The 19,777-nt window shown below is 43.9% G+C and overlaps 1 long non-coding RNA gene across 1 annotated transcript; it reads right to left on the bottom strand.

Annotated features, from left to right (window-relative positions):
- Positions 1-5,575: 5,575 nt before the first annotated feature.
- Positions 5,576-17,445, bottom strand: LOC144952090 (uncharacterized). Its single transcript, XR_013640574.1, has 5 exons — positions 17,381-17,445; positions 16,682-16,730; positions 10,699-10,832; positions 6,960-6,995; positions 5,576-6,152 (listed from the first exon to the last, which is right to left on the bottom strand). It is a non-coding gene; the product is annotated as an uncharacterized LOC144952090 (long non-coding RNA).
- Between the last annotated feature and the right edge of the window lie 2,332 nt (positions 17,446-19,777).

Raw genomic sequence — 19,777 nt, 5'->3', positions numbered from 1 at the left:
GGAGACGTTTGTCCAAGTTGCTTTCACTTACGCCCCTTTATTGAACATTTTATACCTACGTTTATATTCTTTCAAATCTTTGACGCTCAATATCTTCGGATCTACGAAGCCTAAAGAGATAGGTTCAAGTTAAGAAAACTATTATTAATTTTGTGAAATCCTGCAGTCACGAAAGCTTTAAGTCTAGATTGAAGCGTAACGTGTTGAACATTTTTTTTACACAGGCTGGCTTTGCGTGACGATTCAAGATTTAATTTAAAAAAACAACGGTCCATTGTCCCGCCGATCCTGCGCTTATTCGTGTTCATGACTTAATCGTAATAGTTATTATAATTAATGAGGATTGATTACACTGGTCAACAAAAAAAATCTGGCCTGGACTTTTGTAGCTGTTTTAGACTAATTTCAGGGTGCTGATTCCAAATCTGATCTCAGATTTGCTCTATCACATCTCATTTTTTTGCTATCGGTATACCCCATTTTCATTGATTTTACCCGAAATTAACTCTGTCACTTATGATTGCAAGTTGTTGCGAGTCAGTGACTGCTTCATGTTAAAATATGGTGCTGTATTTTTAGGATAGTGTGTTTATAATATCATTTTATATAGATATCCACATTTATTTAATATTTTTCTTCCGCAGTTTTTATTGAAAATGCAATATTTGATATCTCAAAAACCTGATGTGATAAGACAAAACCCGATGCCAGATTTGGAATCAGCACTCCAAAATTACATTGAAACCGTTGGAATACCTTATGCCAGAAAAAGTGTGTTAACCAGTGTTATAATTCCCCCCCTCTCGCCATTACAAATCTCGAATGGTCGCGCCTAGTCACGAGGGCAAACGTCTCATCCAATCAGAGCGGCTGTTTTTGGGCAGCTCCCTCGGACCAATGAGAGGCGTGCTTACATCGCCGCTCGTCATGGCGCCGGAGCGGCCGCTGTGGTTTCTTTTTAGCGCGAGACCAACAATTACAATAATAACGATTACTACGACTGCTATTGTTAAAATAATTACATAGTTATAATCGTCATGAATTGCGTCATCGTTTGCTTTGTCACGCTCGTGCCGACGCACTGGTCAAGTTGAGCGACCAGGTGAGAACCGTGATCATGTTTTACGATTAAATGCCAGAATGTTATCCCCATTTTAATTGGCAAAATGTTATAATTATTCATTTTGATTTAACTGTTTTACATTACAGTGTTAAATCTGTGCTCGTGGACTGGTGTACATATGCGCGCATTGTTTCCGATTTCATATATTACAGAACTTAATGATCACAAATATGACAAACGCATTATACGTGTCGTATTCTAAATATTGTTTTACCACTTTGTAATCGGGGTGATCATTCTAATTGTTAGAGCCGTTCTGCGTGCTATCACCCTTTCATTACATAGACTTGTATAGCAATGCGCATGCCTTTCATGGTAGGGTCAAGGGTTGACATAGGCAAGCCATCATTGTCACCTCTACAGGGTCGTAAAAGAGATACCACTAAGTGAAAAAGTCGTTTGTGGTTGTGAAAGATGGTCCCTGCCATGCGAATGTGTAATTTCTACTGGTAGAGATGAGCACTACACAATGCCTCTAGGCGCATGGAGACCTTTTATCAATTCACTGCTGGATGAGGGCCTCCCCATGCCCTGCTGGTTGTGGAGGTCGTTTGACCATACTTCACTTTGGTTGAGCAGTGCAGATTGGTACAGTACAACTGGATATAAACACAGCGTGTCCCTGCAGCCCTATGACAACCTGCTTGTGCATAGTGGGCACCCATACAGATACCCTCCAAGCTCGGATCTGCTTGGCTTTTGAGGTCCGACCAGATCTGGCGCATTCCAAATCCGGTGATTTGTTTATAGGCTTTGAGGGTGATAGTGTTGTTGTTCTACCTCGCCTGGTATACAGGAGGTCGTGGGTTCGATCCTGACCCTCACACCTATATATTTGGAGTTTGCATGTTCTCCCCGTGGTCACGTGGATTTTTCTCCAGGTCCACCGGTTTTTCCTTCCACATTTAGAAACATGCTTCGAGTATTTGGCTGCTATGAATTTGCACGTGATAAGCCACTTCATCGGCCTATCATTTGTGGCCAGGTTGCTTCTGAAAGTGAGCTACATAGCTCTCGTGAACCTTACTTGGTAAAATGAAATATAATTTACATAGTTAAAAATGTTTCGTAAAAAAAACACTTTTTCAATGCACACACTTGTATTTGCACTTTCGTTATGTTGAATTGTCTATATGCAAGCCACCCACTTTTATTCCGCACATCAAATTTGATTAATTTTGGGGTCAAAACTATTTATTGTCTACTTTTCAGTGCAAATAAAAGTGTGTGCATTGAAAAACGTGTTTTTGTTTACCAAAATTATTGTTTGCATAGCATGGGAGAAAACCGGAGTGCCGAGATCAAACCCATCACACATCCAAGGACACAATGCTCAAACTTTACACACACACATATATCCGCAACCTATTTGCTGTACTGTTATATGCCGGCAATTTAGCAGTTGTCCTAATACTTGAAAGGCTCACAACAAGATCCCAATGTGATCAAAGAAATATATCCACGTGCTGATTACAGGTATGCGTGTGTGTGTGTGGGGCGTGCCAGTGAAGCGGTTAGCACGCTGCTGCACTAGGAACCTGGCGACACGAGTTCGATTCCCGCTCACAGCCAACAACAATGATTGCGATGATCTGAACCAGTCATGGGCCTCCCCTAGGTATACTCAGCCTTAAATGAGTACATGGTGTGTGTAAACATCACCACTGGGAGACAAAGGCCATCCACCCCCTCGTGTGCCGTGTCGTGCCGACCTTCATAGGTGCTCGCGAACAGGACTTTCCCCAACAGTTTGTTCAGGCTATACGGGGGATCTTTGTCTTTGTGACGCCTTGTCCGGTGTTGTATATATTGTGATGATTAAAAATAAGATAATTTTAAAAATGTTAAAAAACCACAAGACAACTTAGATTAAGGCCATCAGTCTAACTCTGTACTACAACAAACAAACATGGCCAAACCAAAAAACGTTTCGAAATCACCAAAATGAAGCCATAGAAGCAATGTAACAGTGATCATAGGAACTGTGACCGAATTTTCACAATAAACGACGTAAACAACATGTACCACCAAACCCTGCAGCCATAGCTGTCTGCATGAGTCACTCCACAACAGCAGGAGCATCAGTCGGAGTATCAACATTTTCCAATGCACCTTTAAGATCAGCACACTAAATCAAAACAGATCATACTTTGCAGCGATCATCCGGAGCGAAACATTGTATTTTAGGCCACTGAATTGCAGTGCAACTAGGGGTGTACAACTCCTCTAGAGCATTTAAAGCTTTCGTGACTGCAGGGATTCATCTTCTTGGTTCTTTCGGTAAAGTCACGTAGAAGGGAAGTAATAAAATAATAAAAATAAAACATAATAAAACAATTCTCACGACGTTTCGGCCACAACGCTGCTTGCGTTGTGGCCGAAACGTCGTGAGAATTGTTTGTGTTGTGGCCGAAACGTCGTGAGAATTGTTTTATTATGTTTTATTTTTATTATTTTATTACTTCCCTTCTACGTGACTTTACCGAAAGAACCAAGAAGATCCTCTAGAGCAGTTTTGAGTGAGATTTCATAGGTAGTGATTCAAGTTGCAGTTTCTTGGCAATAGCATTCCAGACCCTGTCATTATGCAGGTCTCAGGATTCAGATCTTGTCCCAGGATACAGTTCCCTTAAATAAGACAATGATGCACGTGTTAGGAAAGAAGCACTCAGACCATTGTTTTATCTCAGCAACTTTAATATCAACTTACTCTAACATCCAAAACACATAATCAGAATAGCAACAACAGCACTCATACAAATATACGTACTCATCAATCCGTACTGAATTATTTAAAAGAAAATGGTCGAATCTTACGATTACGTGATTAAACGAGAATAGGCAAATACCTCAAAATGGCAATTTTCACACGGAATGTGTGCTGGTACATGATTATAAAATGGTTAGAAAGCATCAACGATCGGATCTCACGATCACGTGGTTAACAGAAAGCAATCCGGCTAATGTATCATGGTAACGCGACAATGCATACGTCATTATTAGACCTCCTTTGCCAGTACCAAAATATAATAATAGGGGTTTTCCCCTTTTTTCTGGCAACAAAACTGAAACCTTTTTACAAGGATTCATGTTTACATCAACCACAATACTTGTGGTCAAAATGCAAAAAAAACACTGATAATGTATGCATTGTCCTTGAAACTGATTGGTCCACACCAGAGACGACGTCACAAAGCTCTGCCCCCCCCCCAAAAAAAAACATGCTTCAAATCGCTTTAAACTATTGTCATTGCAGTGCGAATTTAATGTGGCGCTGCGCTCCTGGCCCAGCACACTGCCTGTCAGCCGTTTTTGGAATGGCTTGGTTCGTGAGCGCCCGTTGTTGCTCACCCTCAGCAGATCACCCCCTGTGCAGCAGTCTGCACGTGTCCACACACACTCTTAACACATTCTCAGCCCCTTCAATAATGGTCAGTCGCTGGGCACGACCAATAAAAACTTTTCCAGCCTATAGCTTGGACAATACTTAATGCACCCTCGATTTTGGTGTATGACTCATATCTTCACTTAACTTCTCACACGTCTTAGCTTAACACAGCATTATATGAAAATCCCTTCGCACAACGCTTATCACAACTCTATGCTTATCACAACTCTTAACTAAGTACAGCACAATTTCTCGAAGTCCTTGACTCTGCAAGTGACTCAAAATGTAAATAAAAATATGGAACACCACTTGGCTCCTCTTAGCGACTCGGAGCCTTTGCCTCTGAAAAGCTCCAACGTATGGCTGATTACGAGGGCCAGACCCCAGAGTTTGCCTCTGCCAGACTGGTTTGTGTGAACACTTTTACACCCTTTTATTCATTCGGTCAATCCTAGTTCACCTTTTGTTCTGGCTCCCTGGACATCCTAGAGCCAAAGTTATCAGTTCTGCCCTTCTTCCCCCTTTCCCCCAGAGGTCATCCCAAGATAATGAGAATCCTGATGTACTTGGTTGCCCCTGGTGATGTCTTTTGACTCGTAGAAGCTAACCGCTGGGTGTGTGTGTGTGGATTTTGTTTCTTTGCCCCTTCTATTGAGGCTGCTTCACCGAGTTCGATTCCTCCTCAATCAATAAAGTTGCAGTTATCTGCTCAGGTTATGATTCCCCACTTAGGTTGACTCATCCTAAATATGAATACCTGCTGCAGCATGCAATGATAGCCACTGGAGAGACAAAGGCGGTCAGGCATGGCTTGTTGTGTAGATTTGACAATTTGGTCGTGTAGATTTGACAATTTGAATATATCTAAAAATACCAATTGTTCTGAATGATCCTTAGGTTCATCTCTTCAACCCGAGCTTCCATAATTTCACTTTCATTAAGTTGCACATTCTTAACCCGTCTTAAGACTGTATGTCATAACAGTAATTGTTAATAAGGTCACGTAAAATAGTCACATTAAAACATTCTGGGCCTAGGTTGTTATAACACAGTACGTAATTTTACCAAAGTTAACGTTTCATACCATGATGTTTAAGAATATCACATACGTTGATTGCAAATTTGAATGTTTCAACTTTCCAAACGCCAACACTTGTACAAAGTTAATAGCTCGGGTCTCGAGTTTTTTTTTGCCATGGTCAGCTTATACAACAGGGGTGCGCTCGTTTGGCCTCCCTATAGCCCTTTCTGACCTCTTTGTTCATTTTATTTTGTGGGCCCATTTGTTTAAAGATAATTTTTGTTTGTCAAATTGTCATTCGAATGCTAATTCGTTTTGGCTCCTCGTTTTGTTTTTTAAGCTCGGAATACACTGAATCCACAGATATGTCTACGAGGAGCTATTACATTAAAATCAGGCAATATCACACTTAGTATTCATTTTTGGAAAAAGCATATATACAACACCGAATAAATCAAACCTCCGACTGAACCCCGTGCTCTTGAGTTTGAATTCCATGCGAGTGCTGCGTGGTGTCGTTAAGTGCATGCGTGTGGTTCCCGAGGTACTCTGTTTTAGGCATTCGTGTACGTGGGGTGGTTTAACTTGTCATAGGCGTTCTCCGCAGGCGGCTTCAGAGGCTGCAAAATAAACCAACACGTGCATTCTCCATCATTAGACCTCCTTTGCCAGTACCAAAATATAATAATAGAGTTTTTCCCCTTTTTTTGGCAACAAAACTGAAACCTTTTTACAAGGATTCATGTCTGCATTAACCACAATACTTGCATTCAAAATGCAAACAAAAAATATACTATGATAATATATGCATTGTCCTTGAAACTGATTGGACCAATCAGTTTCAAGGACAATGCATATATTATTGTACCCATCAGTTTCAAGAACAATGCATATATTATCATAGTATGTTTTTTGTCAGCATTTTGACTGCAAGTATTGTGGTTAATGCAGACATGAATCCTTGTAAAAAGGTTTCAGTTTTGTTGCCAGAAAAAGGGGGAAGACCATATTATTACGTGCATTCTCATTTAGAATATGTACAATTTGCAATGATAGCAAGTGAAATGTGCGTGTGGGGGTGGCGACTGGTCTTGATTGGTGGGGCCACTGAGCCCGATGCTACAGAGGTCACGTTTGTGATTAAATGCCCACGTGGAGAAGTTTTGGATAGTAGAAACAGACCTCATCGACTCTCATCGACCAACAGGCGGAGGTTTCTTTGGTCCTGCCATAGCAATGTGGAATTGGTACCATTTGACTCAGAGCCCCTAATGGACATGCGCACAAAGCCATGCTTTCTATGAGCAGGGAGACGCTTTGACATTTGGCTTTGGCATTCTGTTTATTTCAACAGTCCATAGGATATAATTATATTACCTATTTAAAGTCAAGCTTAGTTAACATTTCACTTGGTGTGTCAAGCTTACCTCGTAGTGCCTTCTGGCCTCTTGGTTCGTTGGGCTCTGCAATGGGAGAAGTCATGGAAAGCACACGATTATGTGTTGATTTCTACTGCAATGTTCTTTGGAGCAGAAGTAACTTTAAAATAAAATGTTATTAACGCAATGAGCATTATTCTGAGTGTCGTTACAGTGGTGCAATAGTCCACAATGCACAGCAATCCTAGCTTGCCTTGATTAAAACCCCATCTATGCAAAATATCGTAAGTGCACTTATCCTGGGCCTCCCCTGGTTCAAATCAGACTTAAATAATAGTTCCTGATTAAACAATTCGGGAGACAAAGGTATCAGCATTGGCCACTCCATCTTATCGACCTTCGCAGGTGCTCGCATAACTTTTGCTGTTAGTCTATGCCAGCTGATTGGAGATTGGTCTATCAAGGTTAAAAGGTCACGCTCCTCTAAAACAGGGGTGGGAAACTTTTTTTGCCAAGGGCCATTTGGATATTTATAACATCATTCGCGGGCCATACAAAATTATCAACTTAAAAATTAGCCTGTTATATTTGGTCAAACATTTAATTAACTCACCCCTAATGTGCTGGGCTGGAACTGCTTCTCTTTGGCGAGGCGTGTGATGTTAGCTGGTATTGATGATATTGCTACTCACAACTGCTTTTCTAGGTTTGCTCCTAGATTTATTGAATTTCGAGTCCTGCCTGCGGTTGCCGTGGCATGGCTAGACTAAATGATTTCGCGGGTCTCATACGGCCCGCGGGCCGGACGTTCCCCACCCCGGCTCTAAAACATACAGAAGTTAACATTGATGCCACTTCTCTGCCATTGATTCTCTCTCGCCGCCAAATATATCAGCTGTTGCGCAGTGCACACTTAACCTGCAAGGTCTGCCCTTACTGCGTATTGGCATCTATCCGGCTTTGGAATCTTCCCCTTGGTTTCTCACCCCCTGCATTGCTCATCTCAATAAACTGCCCCCTCCATCCTGCACACGCGCCCCCACCGATCGCAACCCCCTTGATTGTATAAAACACTTATTTCTCCCCAATATAAATTTACAACTTGCTTATCCGATCCTATCGTGAAATTCCCAGTATGTTATGCACTGCACTCAAACTCAAAAGCCTGAACACTTGTCACAATGAATAGAGAAACGCATTATAATTAATGAGGTCTTTAGTATGAGACACGGGCTGCAATGAAGCTTTGTTCAATGTGTAACCAGGTACGAGCTAATGGGCATTAGACATTTCTTAATATATCAATATCGATATAACTGCTCGACCCCGAGCTATAAGTATGCTGATACTTGTATTGTCTTTGTACGTTTTGCTTTTGGCGTTTTCTGGTCGAACACTGGTTGTGAGAGAAGGCCACAAAGAAGGCTGTCTCTGGTGTAGGCCAATCAGATTAAAAGATAAGGCTCGTATCATCAGAGCATATTTGTTTGCATGTTTTACCACAAGTTATGTGTGGTTAGTGTAGATTTGATGCCTTGCAGAGGTATCTATTTGGTGTTTGAACATCTTTACACCTGTTTTATTCCCGGGAAGGGTAAACCCTCTTCTAATTTTATCATTTCAGATTGAATTCACCCACCGTTTCAGAAGAATTCATTATTCTCTCATCCAGATGTTGCATGCGGTTTCTAAAAAGAGTGAAGTTTTTTTTAAAATAATGAATTAAAATAGTAAAATCCATGAGTCATTTGAATAGTTATGTAGGAACATCAACTGTACGAGTGGATCATGTTTATGTCTTCCACAGTGGGGAGGCATACAGTTGATCATCGATTATCCGGCTGCTTCCAACATTATCCGATGGTCCCGGACCGATCCGGCAAGACTGGCAAAATCGCTCCTGTCCAGCAATCAGCACCATGTTCCTGACAAAAACAGTAGCTATGCTTGATTCAGTGTCAAATATTATAGAGAGTACATTATACACTGCATACAACTTAAACAGTGAAAATACTGCACGTATTCATAATCAACGTTTTTGGGTTAGATCGCGTTATTTATAAATGTGTCGTAACCCTCCACCACCCGACACGGCCAAACAGCAAAAAAGTGTCACGTTGACAAAAGACAAATAGTTCACTACTTTAGCCCACCGGTGTGTTGAGTACGACGTTTCGCTGGTAATCGCCATTCTGGCGATTTGCCCGATGATGCTGGATGCAATTACCAGCGAAACGTCGTACTCAAAAACTGCAAATGTTGTGGATTCACTCTTCAACACACCGGTGGGCTAAAGTAGTGAACTATTTGTCTTTTGTCAACGTGACACTTTTTTGCTGATTGGCCGTGTTGGGTGGTGGAGGGTTACGACACATTTATAAATAACGCGATCTAACCCAAAAAACGTTGATTATGAATAATATTGGTCGCGAAAGCCTAAGTGTTATATTGCACGTATACATCATCCCATGCAGAATCTTCGAGATTGGAGTGGTATGTACGGTACACAAAATACGGTAACTTTTTCAGGTTGGATATTTATATTTGTCCATTTGTTTATTCATGCAAATTTCATATGGTAAAACATTTACAACACTAAAAAAACATAGCAACACCTAAAAACATGTCATGCAAGAATGTGCAAAAATAAGATATTTAAAATGAGGATTTAGTGATTATCCGGTGTTTTTTATTTATTATTCGTCGCCCCTCCCCCCGAAACCGCCAGATAATCGATGATCTTCTGTAATTTATTTAGGCAAATAACCCCTGTCAAGTTCTTGACAAACGTTGTTTTGTCATTGTATCACCTGTCATCGCCAACAAAGATTAAAACATTAGTCGAATTGAATGATTATCCAAACACCGTTGAGACATTGTAAATTTATTTCTACGAAGTCAAGAAAATTCAAGTATATTCTTTTTTTGCGTGATATTTGTTAGGTCAGGCTGAAAGACCATAATTTCTCGGTGCACTTGAGAATCGAATTTAGTCACAGGCCTGGTTTCAAACCTTGGATCTTTGCGGTGCAAGATTAATAGTGCTCTGACCTACAAGCCACTTCGACAAACCTCTCGGTACATTACGTGTCCATATATATTGGTAATTTAAGCCTCCCTGAGTCAATTAGGACACAACTAATTGTGAGAACAACATTTAAATTGAAAACTAATTGTCTAAAATAACTGCTTGTTGTGTTTAACTTGTTGTCCCCACTAACGCACCTCCTATTAGCATGGTTGGCTACGTACGCGGGTCAAAGAAGTTCAACGTACGTCCATATTGATGAGCTCTCAAAAGTCCAAACCATTGAAAAGCTCCATAATGAGAGGTTTTTTGGTTAGAGCACGTAAATATAAATGTGCCGTTAAACCTGCCACCTCCCGACAACCAATTAGTAAGGTTTGTACTTCGACAAAGCATGCCAATTCGTTAATCGTTCAGCACGCCGGTGTTGGAGAATAAACCCACAATGGTTACCATTCGACTACCGTGGCGTTTCACCGGTGATTATGACCGGCATCATCAGGAGACAGCCAAAGTTGTGGAGAAATCCTCCTGCTCTTTTGGTACTTAAATAGAGGGGGGATAAATTTGATGTCATTTGCGATCCAATCATATGCAAAGAGAAGAGGGGGGGGGGGTTAATGTATTCATATAAATTAAAATGGATCTCTATTATTGGTTGGGTTATTCACAGTTATTTAACGTAATAATGTGCATGCACCTTTAACAGGCTATCAATTACAGTCTACATAAAACTGGCTATCACCCTTTTGCACATACCGATGAGAAGATAATTCTTGAGGCATATTGTAGTATTCAAACGTTTCTGTGCCACTGCCATAAGGAAGATGATCCAGTTGTAACTCCGTAGTCCGGGGTAGGGATGTCCGGTCGTTGTGCCGCCGCTGCTGCTGCTGTATGAATGGCAAGCGGAGAGAAGTGTGAGCATGAAACCAGTTCATCTTTTTTAAAAGACATCCACTTTCATGACAATATTGATTTGTGGTAATATGACAGATACAATCTGCTTGTGTAAATAATTTGGATTGTTGCATTCACGCCTCAAACACCAGGCGCCCCATGATGCAGGGTGGTGTGGACACGTGCCATGGCATGCGCATGTTTCGTTATGTTTCTGGGGTCACGGATGTACGTATAGGGACTCCTCATCTTACGAACATTCGACTTACGAACTTTCAGAAATAAGAACAAACCTGTCCGTTTGTCCAGTTGCCTGTTCAGATAGTCGTAAGTTTAACTGCTGCCCAATAGATGGCGGTGATGGTATCTACATCTGCAGAACATGAAGAACCAGTGGCATCTACATCTACAGGAGATTGTGCAACTTTTAGAGCCATTCCCCATGTTTAGTATACATGCCGTACAACATGTTTGGAATCGACAGGAGTAAAGTTGGACTTATGAACAAATCGACTTATGATCAGACCTCTGGAACCTAACTCATTCGTAAGGATAGGAGTCTCTCTACAATAGATACTCGATTATCCGCGCTAATGATGGGGAGGATGGCCGCTGAGAATTCAAAATTGTGGATAATCAAAAAATTACCATTTTCCGCTGATCTCTATGCCAACAACCATTAATATAGGTATACGTTGTGTTTAAGTTAAGAAAAAGTAGTTTGATAATGAACAAAAAAATTGTGGGAAAGTTTAATAAATTTAAACTCGATAAATGATCGGAAAAATCACTCAAAGTGCAGCACAACTGACAATTTTGACTGTTACTCTTTCGATTTAGAACAAATACTAATGATCGACCGATCGATGTGTGTGCTCAGTCATAACACTTTACAGCAGAATAATCAGCCCACTAAGTGAACAGCAGAGCCACGCCAATCAAAATCAATACAACTTTACCCACTTATAAAGATATGCAACTACTGTACTGTAGAGGTGATCACGTGAATTTCGGATTAACTGGAGTACATATTTGTTCGGGTTAAGCACGTTACTTGTAATAACTATTTCTAATAATAACAATGTACAACTGTTTTTATGTTATTAATTTGGGATTTAGGGAAATTCCATGAGTTATTAATGAATGTCAAAATCTCAGGTGCGCTGTTAATCCGCAAATCAGATAAACCGCACGCGGATAATTGAGAATCTACTGGAAACTAACAATTATTGTATCCCACTGTTAACATAGAAGTACACATGTGCACACTGCTTAGACATCATCATATTATTCACTTTGTGACACTGGATGAAAAGAAGTGGACCAAAATCACTAGAGGTCCAATCAAGTACTCAAAGCTCCTGGGACCGAAAATAGTGACGGTAGTTGTGGCACATTAGGAATGGATCACTCTTTTAATTATGTCCTTGTGCAGCAAGGGAGTAAAGTGTGGTTCTGCGAAAGTCCTGATGTGCTGTGCAGTGCATCAATGCGTGTGTGTACAGCAGCATGTGATGACTGAGTTGGGCCTGTAGGTGGCTGGCAGGGTTATTGAATGACCGCGCGGATACACCAGCCACATGGTTAATGGCGACTCGAAATAATTGCTGTGTGACACGTGCTGGTGCATTTTACAGAGTGACGGTGCTGTTCTTCACAAGATTGCTATTAACCACAATAAATGTGCTTGCCCCCGATTTCGAGCACCTGCCCAGGTCCTTCATTTCGAGTGTGCAACATATTGACAGGCAAGAGAAGAGGTTCGTGGGGTCCAGCCTGTCCTGTCCCCTGGATCCTATGGCCCTGATGTGTATATTTATGTTGAACTTCTTTGATAGCCAACCGTGCTCATCTGTAGGTCTCTATGGGTGGCTCTGTGGGTCTGTGGGTGTCTTTATGGGTCTCTGGGTATCGATGGGCTCGGTGTCTGTAGATCTGTGTGGTTGTGTGTATGTTGAACTTCTTTCGCGCATACGATGCCAAACAAGTGAATCCATTCACCCCGCTACCACCGATCTGCTTATGGGGCTCTCGTGAATGGGTGTGGTTAGAATGTGAGTTGATTTTTTTTTATTCAACAATCCAGAACACGGACTTCAAAATAGGGAGATACAAATGACAAAAACGTGTGTCGAAACCCGGAACAATACACCCTCAAATGGGGGGGAGGGGGGAAGTGGGTTCCATCTGTGGTGGTCAGGATTGACACACGCGCCACAACCTAGGGGAGGGGTAGGTACCGGTTTGAACCGGTCTGAACCAGTCGGGCAAAAGGCGGTTGGAACCGCTCTGAGGGGAGGGGGCTGGCAGGAGCTGGGGCCCCCAGAACCCCGCCCCTCAGAGAGAGAGAGTATATAAGACGGCTCCCAGAGAGCGGGACTTAGTCCATCTCAAGCTGAAGCAAGAAGCCGCCCGAAGACCCTGGACCCCAAGCCGCCGATGTCCTTCGACAGGCCGGGGCTGAGCGGGGTGCCAGCGGTGGGTTAGCCTCCCCTAGGCTGAAGAGCCGGAGGGTTTAAGTAGGGAGTGTGGTTAGGATAGCCTGGAGGCTGTACCTCCCTAGGTTGTGGGTAAGGGGACCGTATACCCCTTGTGTTAGGTGTAGTAAGTATTGGTGAATAAAAGCGTGTTGCCTCTAAGAAGTCTCCGTCTCCTTCAAGAACATTACACATCTGGAGGCCTTTGGACTCACTGTCCCTTACTGCAGTAGATTAACGAAGAAAGGGGAAAGAAGAGCACTTGCCCCAACAGTTTGTTAAGGCTATACGGGGGAGGGGGGGGCGTGGGATCTTTGTCGTTGGTGTGTGTCTGCGTGTGTGGGGAGCGGTCCGGAAAAACAACCCCCTACCTCCTCGTTGGTGCTGGATGGGAACGCTGTGGTGAGCAGTGCCATGGGGGAACGGCCAATTTAGATTGGCCATTCCCCTCATGACATTTGTAGCCACCACAGCGGCCAAAGGGGGCTCTGGATGGTGCGTGGGGCTGATAGCCCCTTCATCTTCAATTAATTACCACTAAACCACAAAATAAAATCCAGCTAAGTTTGTGCCGGTGGACCCGGACGGACAGGCGTCTATGACGTCTTCTGGCCAAACCCCATTTGGCGGAGCCAGAAGACTGAATCCTTACCCTCGAGTTCCTCCAGAAACAGCAAAAAGCCACTGCGGGTGGCCACGTGAAATCTTTGAATGCTCACTGCGGAGGAGAGGCTGCCACTCCTCTGTCGGGAGCTGAACCGGTACCGCCTGGATCTCTTCGATATTCAGGTCGTCTGATGGACCGGCTCTGGCTCCTGCCACCATGAGGGGTGGACAGTCCTCTATTCGGGGCAGCAGACTGCCAAACAACAGGGAGTGGCTCTTCTTCTGAACAAAATAATGAAGGAGGCTTTGGAGCGTGGCAGTAAGGTGTGGGAAGCTATAAGCCCCAGGCTACTTTGGGCTCGCCTTCCCATCAACCAGAGGTGATGAGTGGTGGTCATGGTTACTTATGCCCCCACTGAAGATGAACATCAGTGGAGGGATGCAGGCAAGGCCGATGAGTTTGAGGTTCTGAGAGCCGTGAGGCGCTGCAAGGATGGGTGGTGGTCGCGTGTTGCTGAGAATATTGAATCTGCCTCAGTGGCCCGCGATCACATCACTCTTTAACTCCATCAAAAAAGTTACTTGCAATGCCACACCTATCACCATAAGTAGGGGAAACAAATGTGACCCAATCTCCGACCCCCAGCAACAGGTTTCCAGATTTGCTGATCATGTCTGTGAGGTTTTGTGGGAGGGGAAATCCCTCAGCCTGGTAAACATCATGGGGCAAAGTGGGGATGATCCTGCTGAGGCTGCCGTGCCTCAAATATTGGAAGAAGTAGTCACCCCCTGTAAGTGGCTGGCTGGGGTGCCTTCTGTACACTTGGTTAGAAACATTTAGGCTGGCCTGCCTACGATCCATGCTGGGTTTAACCAATCTGGATTGTGTGAGGAGCTCAGAAATCCTTGAAATATCTGGACAAAGTCCCATCGGTGAGCTCCTCCAGCAGGCAAGGCTGTGTTGGCTGGGTCATTTAGCCCGCATGCCCAGCCATCGCATGCCTAAACAGCTTTTGCTCGGCTGGATAGACGGGGCTAAATGGGCACGGCACAGGCTAAAAAACAGATGGAGTGATGTGGTACAAGAACATGTGGAGCTGAGTGGACTTGCTAATGACTGGTACCAGCGGTGTCAAGATTGGAGGAGGCTCCTGGGCAGTTGGAGGCAGTTGCCCTCCAGCAACAACGGAGGTCAGAGGAGCGATGCTCACAACAACAAGCAGAGCACCGGGTGGCTAGAACACAGCAAGTTGGCACAGTAGGGGGCACAGGTGGTGCATCCGCCAGTCAACTCAGACAACCCATGGCACCTGTGTCGGCCTTGTGACCTCCTGCCAGCGGACTTTGACACTTCACGCGGCATTAATATGCACATAGCCTGGCACAAGCGCCGTGGTGACATCCCCGCCACTTAGTGGTGAATGGCGGTTGTTGTGGGGAGCATTAGTCTAGCGGTTAGCGTGCTGTGTCTATGAACCCGGCAGAGACCCGAGATCGATTCCCGCTCATGGCGAATACCGGTGACGATTATCTGAACTGATCCTGGGCCTCCCCTAGGTGGACTCAGCCTCTAATGAGTACCTGGTACGGTGTGTAGTAAACATCACCACTAGGGAGACAAAGGCGGCCGGGCGTGGTGCTGGCCACCCACCCACTCATGTGCTTTGCAATTGTGGGGACTCATTACGCCCCTTCCGACAAGCATGACACCAGCGCACACCTCGCAACAAGAAACGACAATGACGATGGTAAATCACCTCCCGATTAGCACGGCTGACTACGTAGGGTGCAAAAGAAGTTCAATTTATATACATACAAAATGAAAGAGGGGCAAGGAAGGGGAATAATGCCTACCAAACAAAACAGGAAATAAAAGTAACATAAGCATGATGTCCGAGTTCATCCTGCTTGTTTTCCACGCGAGGTGCAATGGTCGTCGGGCGCTCACTTCATTGAAAATAGCAACATTCGTGGATTCACGATTCCCATACATTTTCGAACTAATTTCGAACTCGTGTTGGACAGCCCAGAACTCATCCTGCGTAGCCACAAAACAGCAAATGTGCATATTTATTTGCCCTACACTAAGCCCCAGTTCCAGGGTTGCTTCGGATGGCTTCTGCCTAGCATTTAATTTTGTTTCTCTTCCTCTGTTTTGGAATGGAGTTGATAAGAAATGTAAACCTACCATAGCTGTATCTTTTATAAGGAAGTTCGATGATGATGATTGTGGTGGTGTAAGGGGCGCCACGGTGGGGAGATGTTAACTCCCTCGCCTAGTATGAAAGAGGTAATGGATTCAATCCCAACCCTGACGCCTGTATATTTGGAGTTTGCGGTGTCTCTTTCCCCGTGTTCATTGGGATTTTTCTCCGGATTCTCCGATTTTTCCGTCCACATTTCGAATCAACGTCACGTGTTTAGAGTACTTCGCTGCTATACATTTCCACGCGATTAGCCAATTAGTTAAGCTATCATTTGTGGCCAGGTCGCTTATAAAAATGGCTATATAGCTCAGTGGTTCTTACCTGGTAATATAAAAAATAGTTTATAGTTTTGTTTATAGTATCTTTGCGTTTGGCTTGTAAAGGAAACCGATTAAATGTCCCATGCACCTTGTTTCCTCAAAGATTGAAGGATAGGTCCAGACATGCTTGGACACATTTTGCAGTGCGCAAATTCAATTGTTTTTTGAGGTGCAGAAGTGTTTCTGGTGTAGAATCGTGTCACTTATGCGTGTCCCTTTCACGGAAACTTACAGTTCCTCGTGGAGCGTTTTGCGGGGAATGTTCACCTTGCCCCGTTCGCCTGCAACAAAGTTTGAATCGTGTGATGTCACCGCCTTGTAGACACAGTTTCCTATTTTATACTGGTAGGAACCTCCTGGTTACACCAGCCCACAGGGGATTATTGTCTCCGTCCGTCCGTCGTGGATGGAGGGGCTGGGTGGGGAGGGAGGGGCTGGGTGGAGAGGGGAGGGTGGGGAGGGGCTGGGTGGGGAGGGTGGGGCTGGGTGGGGGGTGGGAGGGGTGGGGCTGGGTGGGGAGGGACTGGTCACCCCGTGGTGCCCTTATAAAACTCAACGTTTAACCTACTCACGCCGGCTTGTGCCCGCCCTCAGTCGGGCATATTTGCGGAATACACCACGCCGCCATTGACCCTGGCCATTGACCGAGCAACCCAACGTTCCTACCAGCTCTCTCCGCAGGAATGTGTTTACTGTATACATTTTACTTTTATCAATGTCAAGCAATAATAATAATTATCATATAACCAAGTGCATATATACAGAAAGAGGCTTATGCTTTATCCTATTGCTGTGGGAATTTTTTTCGAATCCAAACATAGTCGTGGACATGGTCGGCTCTGAAAGATTAAATTAATAAATTTAGTGGGTGATCGGCACTTGGTGCCGATGGGGAGATGGTGCCACAGTGGCAAGATGTTAACTCCCTCGCCTGGTATGCAGGAGGTCGTGGGTTCGATCCCGATCCCGGCCATGACGCCTGCTGTTAACCTGGAGTTTGTGTGTCTCTCTCCCCATGGTCGCGTGGATTGTTCTCTGGGTCCTCTGGTTATTCCCAGAACATTTAGAATCAACATGCGTTTAGAGTTATTTGGCTGCTATAAAATCCATACGATAAGCCCACTCCATTGAGCTATCATTTGTGATAGCCACGTCGCTTCTGAAAAAGAGATACATGGTTCAGTGCTTTTTAAATGATTCTTCACAGAAGAGTCCTATCGAACAGATTAAAGTTGGGTCATATTTTATATTCTTCCCTTGATATGATCACACGAGTCTATGTGTGGGTTGTATATTATTTGATGCCTATGCCACGTGTCACTGCGTTGTCAAGTCAGAATCATCATGAGAATATTTATTTATACTGGAGGGAATCCGATGAACTATGAAGCTCTTTTTCACAGATGTACAGTAGGGGCACGGAATAAGAATGTTAAAACAACAAATAGTATAAAACACGATAGTAGCGTAACGTACAAGAAAGGTAAACAAATCACCCAACACACAAACACAAACAACACTAAACCATCTCCATCCTACCAGGCAAAGCCCACTGAGGTATTAACTTGTTTTTCAGAAGCGACATGACCACCACAAATGATAGCTCAACCAATTTGCCTCATCATTTGGTCAATAATTCTAGATTTGAAGCTTTCGTGACTGCAAGGATTCATATTCTTAGGTTTTTCGGTAAAGTCACGTAGGTAAAACATCAAAATTAATGAAAACAAAATAAAACAAAAATCACGACGTTTCGGAGGCAACGGAGACTTGTGTTGCCTCCGAAACGTCGTGATTTTTGTTTTATTTTATTTTCATTAATTTTGATGTTTTACCTACGTGACTTTACCGAAAAAACCTAAGAATATCATTTGGTCATTTATAAGCACCAAAATAATCTAAATATAAGCGCTATCGACGGCTAACCGCATTATTGCGACATTGTCAACGGGCGAATCCGGGGCGTTTGCATTTTTTTGCCATCTTCCCGTTCAGGAGAACCACGTGGGGTTGTGGTAATTGAATTCAGATGGGGGTTGCAGTCACATGCGCGCACAAGAAAAAAAGCAATGATAATACATTCTGGAACGAGGAAGTTAATATTTTTACTTAATTGCGAAATTTTGTTTGCCCATAATTCTAATGAATGAGGGTGCAGCTGCTGCTGATGGGATAGCCAATGGGGAATTAGACGGCAGTGGTTATTGGTAACATCATGAAGCGTATTTAACTGAGAAACAGATTTAGAATGGCGTCACACTGACAGACTGTGCTGAAACTTCTTTCAAGAATTATCAGTCACATTCCTCCTGAATTGTTTCCGTATCTACAAACATTTTGAAGCTAGGAACTCACGTGACAGGACTCGCTTTCTTGCGGAACCAGAAGCAGTAAACGGCTCCCACCGCGGCCACCAACGCCGTCAGTGGCACTATGGTGGCAATAGCTATGACCCAGGGTTCAACACCACCATCACCACCATCACAATCACCACCACCTGAAAGACAACAACAACCGGCGTTCATCATCACGGCACTTGTGCCATGTTAAATGCATGGCACCCCTGCTATAGGAATGTGTAAATTCAACCACGGGCTCTGCAAGGCTGTAACTAGGAGATGCCCACCATTTCTCAATGCTCATTTGAGCAGCAGGAGATCACTCGGACTTGGTCATCTCTGGTCTGCTGTGGTGCCTCAGCGCACCGCAGCATCTATCGACGCGACCGAATTGTCTGAGTGTGCGTCTTTCATGCAGACCTGGTCACGTGTCATACTCTTTGGTTTTTTCGGTAAAGTCACGTAGGTAAAAATAAATAATACAAATAAATAATTCAAATAATAGAAATAAAATAATTATTTTATAATATGAAGGTCCATAACGATTGTGAGCGGGGAGGCAGGGATTCTGAAAGCACGAAGAACAACTCAGAGTCCAGGCCTATTCATGGTATCATAGGCCTAGACCAGGGGTCGGCAACCTGCGGCTCCGGAGCCGCATGCGGCTCTTTTGAACCTTGACCGCGGCTCCGGGGCGGATGCTAGCGAGGGGAGGAGGCGCACTGTGACACCTGCTCTGGCGTTGCCGCTGCTGACAGGTCGCCGCTCCGCTCCACACTGCCCGCCCGGTGACAGGCAATAACGTTGCCGTTGCTTTGTCACATGTTTGGAAGAAGTAAAAACCTTCCTGGGCAGCAAAGAGCTCACCTTTGCTGAGCTGGAACAGCCAGAGTGGCTGGAAAAATTACATTTTATGGTAGACATGACAGCACATCTAAACACGCTAAATACAACCCTTCAGGGGAAAGGAGGCACAGCCCTGCACATGC

This window comes from Lampetra fluviatilis, chromosome 65, assembly GCF_964198595.1.
Source record: "Lampetra fluviatilis chromosome 65, kcLamFluv1.1, whole genome shotgun sequence".
In the NCBI taxonomy this organism is placed as follows: domain Eukaryota; kingdom Metazoa; phylum Chordata; class Hyperoartia; order Petromyzontiformes; family Petromyzontidae; genus Lampetra; species Lampetra fluviatilis.
The sequence above is the reverse complement of the archived record's forward strand: the minus strand, read 5'-3'. Positions and strand labels throughout refer to the sequence as shown.